Source organism: Microtus ochrogaster, linkage group LG9, assembly GCF_000317375.1.
Source record: "Microtus ochrogaster isolate Prairie Vole_2 linkage group LG9, MicOch1.0, whole genome shotgun sequence".
Classification (NCBI taxonomy): Eukaryota; Metazoa; Chordata; class Mammalia; order Rodentia; family Cricetidae; genus Microtus; species Microtus ochrogaster.
This window is the reverse complement of record NC_022034.1, coordinates 29,906,975-29,915,974: the sequence shown is the minus strand read 5'-3', so window position 1 is coordinate 29,915,974 and position 9,000 is coordinate 29,906,975.

Genomic DNA, 9,000 nt, shown 5'->3' with positions numbered 1-9,000 from the left:
TGTGTGTGTGTGTGTATGTGTATATAATCTTGCAAAGGTCAGAGGAAGATGTTGAGTCTGGTCTCTAGGCCCTCAAACTTATTCCTTTGAAACAGGGTCTTTTGCTGAGTCAGGAGCTCGCGATGTTTTTCACTAATCTAGCAGCACCAAGCCAGAGCAATCCTGCTGTCTCTACCACCAACCCCAACACTGGGGTTTGAAGGCGTGCATAGTCATATCTGGCTTTTTGACATGGGTGTGGAGTCTGAGCTCAGGTTCTCATGCTTACATACTAATATCATGACCCACTGCGACCTCCCTGTGCTTTCACCGTGGTTAAAGTCCCCATGGATGTTCTTACAAATCATCTCATCCCTTCAGTCAGCAAATGTTGTTATTCATCAGGCATAGCACTGAGAAATGCAGATGCAACCACTCTGTTCCTTGGTCTCGAGTTTGAAATTTAGTGGACAAACTAATTAGACCCATGATCAAGGTTTACAAAAGGAATATCTAAACTTCAAACACGATGCATTCTTTCTCTCTGGCTGTATTGGGCAGCCTGTCTCAGTCATAGGTAAGCCTACCCTGGGGAAACTATATTTAAGACATGATTTGGAAGAAGAAAAGACATGATAGGTGGAAGATGGAGCATGAATAAGCTATAAAGTAGGAAAGGATTCCTCACTTTGGAGACAAAGAGGAAGCATTAGCAGCTTTGGACCATGGTAGTAGATGAGACTAAGTGAGAAGCAGTCCTAGGCCGTGGCAGAGCAGTCTAAGAGTTAGGAGAAGTCTTCATGAGTTCATGCAGTGTGTTACTGGTGATGGATGCCAACGGGTGTGTACAACTCCTGTTTTCCCTTTGGGATTCCCTATAACCTTCCAGGATCTCACATGTGCTCTTAGCAGAAAACACCTAACTCTATTGCCATGGGGAAAGATGTAAGTATAGTGATGTATTTGGATCACTAGCAAAAGAAGCTGGCTACATCCCTTTGAGGAAATGAAATTCAGGTACGCCATAGGGAGTCCAGCAAGCAGGGTATATGTTCATTAGGCTGCTTGCTAATATTCCTGTATCATTTTCTTGGGGAACCCTGTTGATTTTTGTCCTTCCGTTTTTTGATAGCTTATTTGTGAGTTCATTTAGTCTTTTAACCTATATTTGTGAAATTACTATTCTTGCAGATATGATCTGGTAGGAAAAAAATGAATTCCATAAATATGCAAATAGGGTAGAGGTTTTGAAGAAAAACGTTTAGGAAGAAGTAGTTGGAGATGGACAGGCTTCACAAGGAGTTTCCTAGAGGAGGTACATCTGGTGTGAACCTTAAAGATGCAGCCACGGGCGGGCAGATACAGGGAGTGCCAGCAAGAGGGGCACAGATGGAATGGAGAATGAGAAAAGTGAGGTCAAAACCACAGGAACTATGAGATGAGTGGACTGCAGAGCCTGGCTGAAGTTTATCCCTTACAGAGGGTCGTGAGAGAGTCAGTGCATGAGACGGTATGGGAAAAACAAAAACAAAACAGAAGCTGAAAAGAGCTGGTGAGCTTCAACAAGGACAATGTTATTATGGGCGCCCTCCAATGTGAAAGCAGCTGGGACTGAATGGTGAGGGAAAAGCTTGTAGAGGAGGCGAAGGTGCCCAAGGCATCAAGCCTATGGTATCCATCAGGTAGTTAATCCTGATGCCAGAATGCCTGGGCTCGGTGCTCACAAGGCACTGGTGTCAAGTCATCTAGGACATTTCCTAAGAGTGTCTGAGCCCAACACAAGACTCACCGGAAGATATCCTGAGAAGCTCGATTTTGACAAGTTTCTCAGATGACTCTAATGCATCCAGAACTGGGCAACTACACTTTGTTCCAGGCCTCGCAGAACCATCAGGATGTTACTGATGGAGCAGAAGAAACATTGCAGTGTGTTCTAGTCCCTACAATTAGGAGCTGGCCACTTCAGATGGCTTTACAGAAACAAATGTCAACTTAACAGATCCTTGAGAAGTGGCTTCAAAAGAAATTATTGTTTTTATATAAAAGGGGTAGCAGATATATTTGCTCGTAGGTCAATGTGCTGAATAGCTTGATTTGACCATTTCACAGTATACACTGCAAACATAGACAATTGTTTGTCAACTATAAAATAAAAGTAATAAATTTATCATCAACTCATTTTTCAAAGGACAAAAATGTTCAAAGGATTTACCATCCTTGTCCCAGGACGGCAAATACCTAGGCCTCATGTTCAGGTTGATTATCAAAAGAAAGAAGAAAAAAAGAAAGAAATTGGCAGTGTTTATCTAAGGAAAGAGAGGAGATTTGTTTCAATACCTTTAATGTCATTTAGATTGAGTTTTAGGATGACTCACAGCTGGAAGGAGGAGCCAGAACAGCAAAATCTTGACAGTCTAGATGGATGGGCCAAATCCAATAACTTGAATTGCATGAGGATCAATGCCAATCCCTTCCCTGAGGTCTTACAAAGCCACCTGCATCTGCCTAGGGAGGGCGGACCCCCTAAGATCAGCACTCCTTAAGAGAGGCCCCCAGGGTCTCTGCTAACTCCAGGAGTGAGTCAGAAGAACCAGGAGGCTGCTAGGAGAGAGATTTATTCAGCAGCATTAGTAACCATCTATTGTCATCTATCCAAACCTCCTAAGAGCCTTTGAAAAAGTATGTACAGGCCTCTCCAGATCAGAATGTATTCAAGACTGAGGGAAGAGAGGGGACATTAAACATGTAGATTTGGAAGCCATTTCCCATTGACTAGACCCTAATTTAGAGTTATATATGGTTCTTTGGCATTTAAAAGCCCTGCAATCTTACAATTTTAATTAATCCTAGAAATACCACTTAACAAAGAAATGGTGTATTTTTTTCTGTCTAGGAGAAATAATTTTTGGTCAGTGTAATTTTTATGACTTTTCATCTGGCTCAAACTGATTTTAAAATGGATTTTTAAAAATCTGAGATGATGTTCTATGCTTCATTTTCTGCTGAGCCTTCTCACCTGCTGTAGTAAAGATCTTTTCTGTAAAAAAAAAAAGTCCCATCATCATGTAATAATCAAAATGCAAAACATACAGAATAAAGAAAGAAAATTAAGAGCTGCAAAGGAAAAAGTCAAGTAACATATGAAGGCACATCTACCAGAATTACATACAACTTCTCCATGGAAACCAGGAAAGCCAGAAGATGCTGGATAGATGTGCTTCAGACACTAAGAGACTAAGGATGCAAGCCTAGACTACTAGACCCAGCAAAGCTTTCAAACACTATCAATGGAGAAAGCAAAATATTCCATAACAAAAATGAGATTTAAACAAAACATATACACAAATCTGACCCCACAGAGAGTACTAGAAGGAAAACTCCAACCCAAGGAAGCTAATTGCAAGCACAAAAACACAGGCAACAGATAACCTCATACCATTAAAACCCAAAGAGGGAAACACACAGATACTACCACTAAAAAATAACAGGAATTAACAATTACTGGTCATTATTATCTCTTAATATCAATGGACTCAATTCAACTATAAAAAGACACAGGCTAAGAGAATAGAAATGAAAGCAGGATCCATCCTTCTGTTGCATACAAGAAACACACCTCAACCTCAAAGACAGACATTACCTCAGAGTAAAGGATTGGGAAAAGATTTTCCAATCAAATGGACCTACAAAACAAGTAGGTGAAGCTATCCTAATATCTAACAAAACAGACTTCAAATTAAAATCAGTCAGAGAGATGAAGATGAACAATTTATACTCAACACAGAACAATCCATAAAGATGAAATCTCAATCCTTAACATCTATATCCCAACTACAAGAGCATCCATGTATGTAAAAGAAACATTACTAAAGCTTAAATTGCACACCAAACCCCATACACTGATAGTAGGAGACTTCAACATCCCACTCTCCCCAATAAATAGGTCAACCAGACATTAACCTAACAGAAAAATAAGACAACTAACAGATATCATGATTCAAATAGACTTAACAGAAATCTACAGAACATTCTACCCAAACACAAAAGAATGTACATTCTTCTCAGCATCTGGTGGAACCTTAATGAAATTGACCACATACTCAGTGGCAAAGCAAACCTCAATAGATATAAAAATGTGAGTAATGTGCTGTATCTTATTGGATCACCATGGTTTAAAGTTAGAATTTAACAAAACTCATTACAGAAAAGCTACAAACTCATGGAAATTGAACAATGCTCTATTTAACCACCCCTGTGTCAAGGAAGAAGTAAAGAAAGAAATTAAACACTTCCTAGAATTTAATGAAAATAAAGGAACAACATACCCAAACCTATGGGACACTAAGACAGCAGTGCTTAGAGGAACATTCATAGCACTAAGTGACAACATAAAGAAAGTGAAGAAACCTCACAATAGTGGTTTAACATCACACCTAAAAACTCTAGAATAAAATGAAGCACTCAACCAGGAGGAGTAGATGACAGAAAATAATCAAATTGAGAGCTGATATAAATAAAATAGGAAAAAAAGGAAAATGATAGAAGAATAAACAAAACAAATATTTTGAGATAATCAACAAGATAAACAAACCTTTATCATAACTAATACAAAGGCAGAGAGAGAACATCCGCATTAACAAAATCAGATGAGAAGGGGGACATCACAACAGACACTGAGGAAATCTAGAGAATCATCAGGTCATATTACAAAAATGTGTCCTCCATAAAATTGGAAGATGTAAAAGAAATAGACAATTTTCTGGATAGGAACCACATAGCAAAATTAAATCAAGAGCAGGTGAACTATTTAAATAGACCTATAACCTGTAAAGAAATAGAACCAGTCATCAAAAGCCTCCCAACAAAAAAAAAGAGTCAATGGCCTGACTGTTTCAGTGTAGAATCCTACCAGAACTTCAAAGAAGAGCTAATATCTTTACTTTTCAAAATGTTCCACATAACTGAAACAGAAGACACATTGCCAAACTCTTTTTATGAGGCTACAGTTATCCTGATAACAAAACCACACAAAGATTCAACCAAGAAGAGAACCGTAGGACATTCTCATTCATGAACATAAATGCAAAAGTCCTCAATAAAATACTGCCAAACCAAATCCAAGAACACATCAAAATATCATCTACCATGATCAAGTAGGCTTCATTCCAGAGATGCAGGGATGGGTTAATATATGAAAATCTATCAATGTAATCCACAATATAAATAAACTGAAAGAAAACTATCATATGACCATCTAATTTGATACTGAAAAAGTGTTCAAGAAAATCCAATATCCCATCATAATAAATGTCTTCAAGAGAACAGGAATACAATGAACATATTGAAGCATAATAAAATCAACATACAGCAAACCAAGATCTAATATCAAATTAAACAGAGAAATAGTCAAAGTGATTCCACTAAAATCAGGAACAAGACAAGGCTGTCCACTCTCTCCATATCTATTCAGCATAACTCTTGAAGTTCTGGCTAGAGCAATAAGGCAACAAAAGGAGATCAAACAGATTCAAATCAGAAAGACAAAAGTCAAACTTTTGCTATTTGTAAGATAATATACATAAGAGACCCAAAAAATCTCTGCTATGATTTTCCTATGGCTGATAAATACCTTCAGTAATGTTGCAGGATAAAATATCATCTCAAAAGAAATCAGTAGCCTTTCTAAACACAAATGATAAAGAAACTGAGAACAAAATCAGAGAAGCCTCTCTCTTCACAATAGCCACAGATAACATAAAATATCTGGGATGACACTAGCCAAAGAAGTGAAATACCTGTTCAACAAGAACTTGAAGTCTTTGAACAAAGAAACTGTGGAAAATATCAAAAAATGGAAAAAACTCCCATGCTCTTGGATAGATAGGATCAAAATAATAAAAATGGCAATCCTACCAAAATCAGTTTATAGATTCAGTGCAATCCCCAACAAAATACTAAACTATTCATTACAGACATTAAAGGAACAATACTCAACTTCATATGGAAAAACAAAAGGCCCAGGGTAGTAAAAACAATCCTATACAATTAAGGAACTTCTGGAAGCATCACCACCCCTGACATCAGGCTCCATTATAGAGCTAGAGTAATGAAAACAGCTTAGTATTGGCATAAAAACAGACAGGTTGACCAAGGGAATTGAATCAAAGACCCTAACATTAATCCACACACCTGTGAACACCTGATTTTTGACAAAGAAGCTAAAATTATACAATGGAAAAAAAGAACATATCTTCAAAAAATAGTGCTGCCATAACTGAATATCAACATGTAGAAGAATGAAAAGAGATCCTTATCTATCCCCATGCAAAAGGTCAAGTCCAAGCAGATTAAAGACCTCAGTATAAATCTAGCCTCACTGAACCTGATAGAAGAGAAAGTGGGAAGTAGCCTTCAATGCATGGGCACAGGAGAGAACTTTTAAAATATAACCCCAATAGCACAGACACTAAGAGCAACAATAAATAAATGGGACCGCCTAAAATTGAGAAGCTTCTGTAAAGCAAAGGGTACAGTCAATAATATAAAAATGTAATCTACTGAATGAGAAAAGATCTTCACTAACTTCACATCAGACAGAGGACTGATCTCCAAAATAAATATAAAGAACTCAAGAAATTAGGCTTGAAAACACAAAATAATCCAATTTAAAATGGGGTTCAGAATTAAACAGAGAATTCTCAGCAGAAGAATCTCACATGGCCAAAAAATACTTAGGGAAATGTTCAACATCCTTAGCCATCAGGGAAATGCAAATAAAAACGACTATGATAGTACCTTTCACCATTCAAATGATTAAGATCAAAAAACACCAATAATAGCTTATGCTGAAGAGGATATGGAGTAAACAAAATTCTTCCATTGTTGGTGGAAATGCAAACTTGACAACCTCTCTTGAAATCAGTATGGTGGTTTCGGAGAAAATTGCAAATTAGCCTACCTCAGGATACAGCAATACCACTCTTGGTCATATTCCCAAAGGATGTTCAATCATACTACAAGAACACTTGTTCAACTATGTTCATACTAGCATTATATGTAATAGCCAGAACCTGTAAGCAACCTTGATGCCCCTCACCCAAATAATGGATAAAGAAAATGTGGCAAATTTACACATTGTAGTACTACTCAACAGTAAAAAACAATGACAGCTTGAAATTTGTGTGCAAGTGGATGGAACTGGGAAAAAAACATCCTGAATGGGGTAACTGAGACTCAGAAAGATGAACATGGTATGTACTCACTCATAAGTGGATAATAGCTGTAAAGCAAAGGATATTGAGCCTATAGATTATGATCCAAGAGAAATTAAATAGCAATGTTAACCCAAAGAAATATACACATAGATCCACCTGGAAAGGGGAAATAGACAAGATTACCTGACAAAATGTGAACATGGGGATGAGGGAAGAAGGGAGCGAGAGGAGGGGGAAGGGCAGAAGGAGGAAAAATTGAGGGAACAGAATGGTTGAAATGGAGGGAGGAAAGAAATAGGATCAAGAAAAGAGATGTTTTGATTGAAAAAAAAAACCATTATGGGGCTGGTAAGAGACCTGGCACTGTAGAGATTCCCGGGAGTCCACAAGGATGACCCCAGCTAAGACCCTAAGCAATAGAGGAGAGGGTTCCAGAACTGTCCTTGCCTGTATTCAGATTAATTAATATCTTAACTATCACCATAAAACTTTCATCTAGAGGCTGAAGAAGTAGAGGCAGAGACCCAGGAGAACTCTGGATAATAGCTGTAAAGCAAAGGATATTGAGCCTATAGATTATGATCCAAGAGAAATTAAATAGCAATGTTAACCCAAAGTCCAGTTGAAGAGTGGGAGGAGTGAGAATATGAGCAAAGAGGTCAAGACCATGATGGGGACACCCACTGAAACAATTTGCCTGAGCTAATGGGAGTTCACCAACTCCAACTGGACAGGGACAGAATCAGCATAGGTCCAAACTTCTTCCTCTTAATGTGGGTGACAGTCATATGGCTTGGACAGACTGCCAGGACACTAGCAGTGGCACCCGGATTTGTCCCTACTGCTTGTGCTGACCTTTTGGGAACCTATTCTCTTTGGATGGATGACTTCCTCAACCTGGATATAGTGGGGGAGGTTCTTGGACCTTTCCCAAAGTAATATGCCTTGCCCTCTCTGAGGAGTGGATGGGGGCAAGGTGGAAAGGTAGGTGGAGGAAATGGGAGGAAGGGAGAGAATGGGAACTGGGATTGATATGTAAAATGAAAAAAAAAAGATTGTTTTCTTTTTAAAATATAAAATAAATTATTAAATAAACCCCCTTTGGAATTAAGTTAGGGCCACCCTGTTGATGTTTTGAATCTTAATCACCTTTAAATGTTTTTAAAGGCTGAAACTAAGTACTACATTAAATTCTGTAACAGTAAAAAGAAAGGAAGAAAAAAAGGAAGGAAGGAAGGAAGGAAGGAAGGAAGGAAGAAAGAAAGAAAGAAAGAAAGAAAGAAAGAAAGAAAGAAAGAGAAACCAAAATGAAGGTTGGCCCTTCAGCTGCTTAAAGTGTAACAATATTAGTAAGAAGGTCATAGAGGAGAAAAGAAAAATGGGAACAAAGAAGAAATGAGAAGCATGAAGAGCAAAACCTGCATGTTTACTTATATTTTTGAAGATTCATATTTTGTTTTTCTTATCTTAGTGATTCATTTCTTCCTTCTTTTCCCTCTAAGCAAGACCTTCCCTTGCTTTGTGCCAGTTATAAATTCCAGTCACATTTCTTTTATCACACTCTCTTATCGCAGTAAAGGAAATAGTTTATAGATCTGTCCCCTATTAGTTCCTGATCCAGTTGGACATCTAAAATGTTCAGGCATAGTCCTTTTAGACTGTACACATCACATAAAAATAAATCAAAAGTCTCTCTCCATTATTATGTTCTTAATGACTAGAACAGGGAATGACACAGCTCAGCATTCCTTCCTGGACCCTGACAATGACATCTTAGTTTAAGAAACAGTTACAGAAAAGATTACTT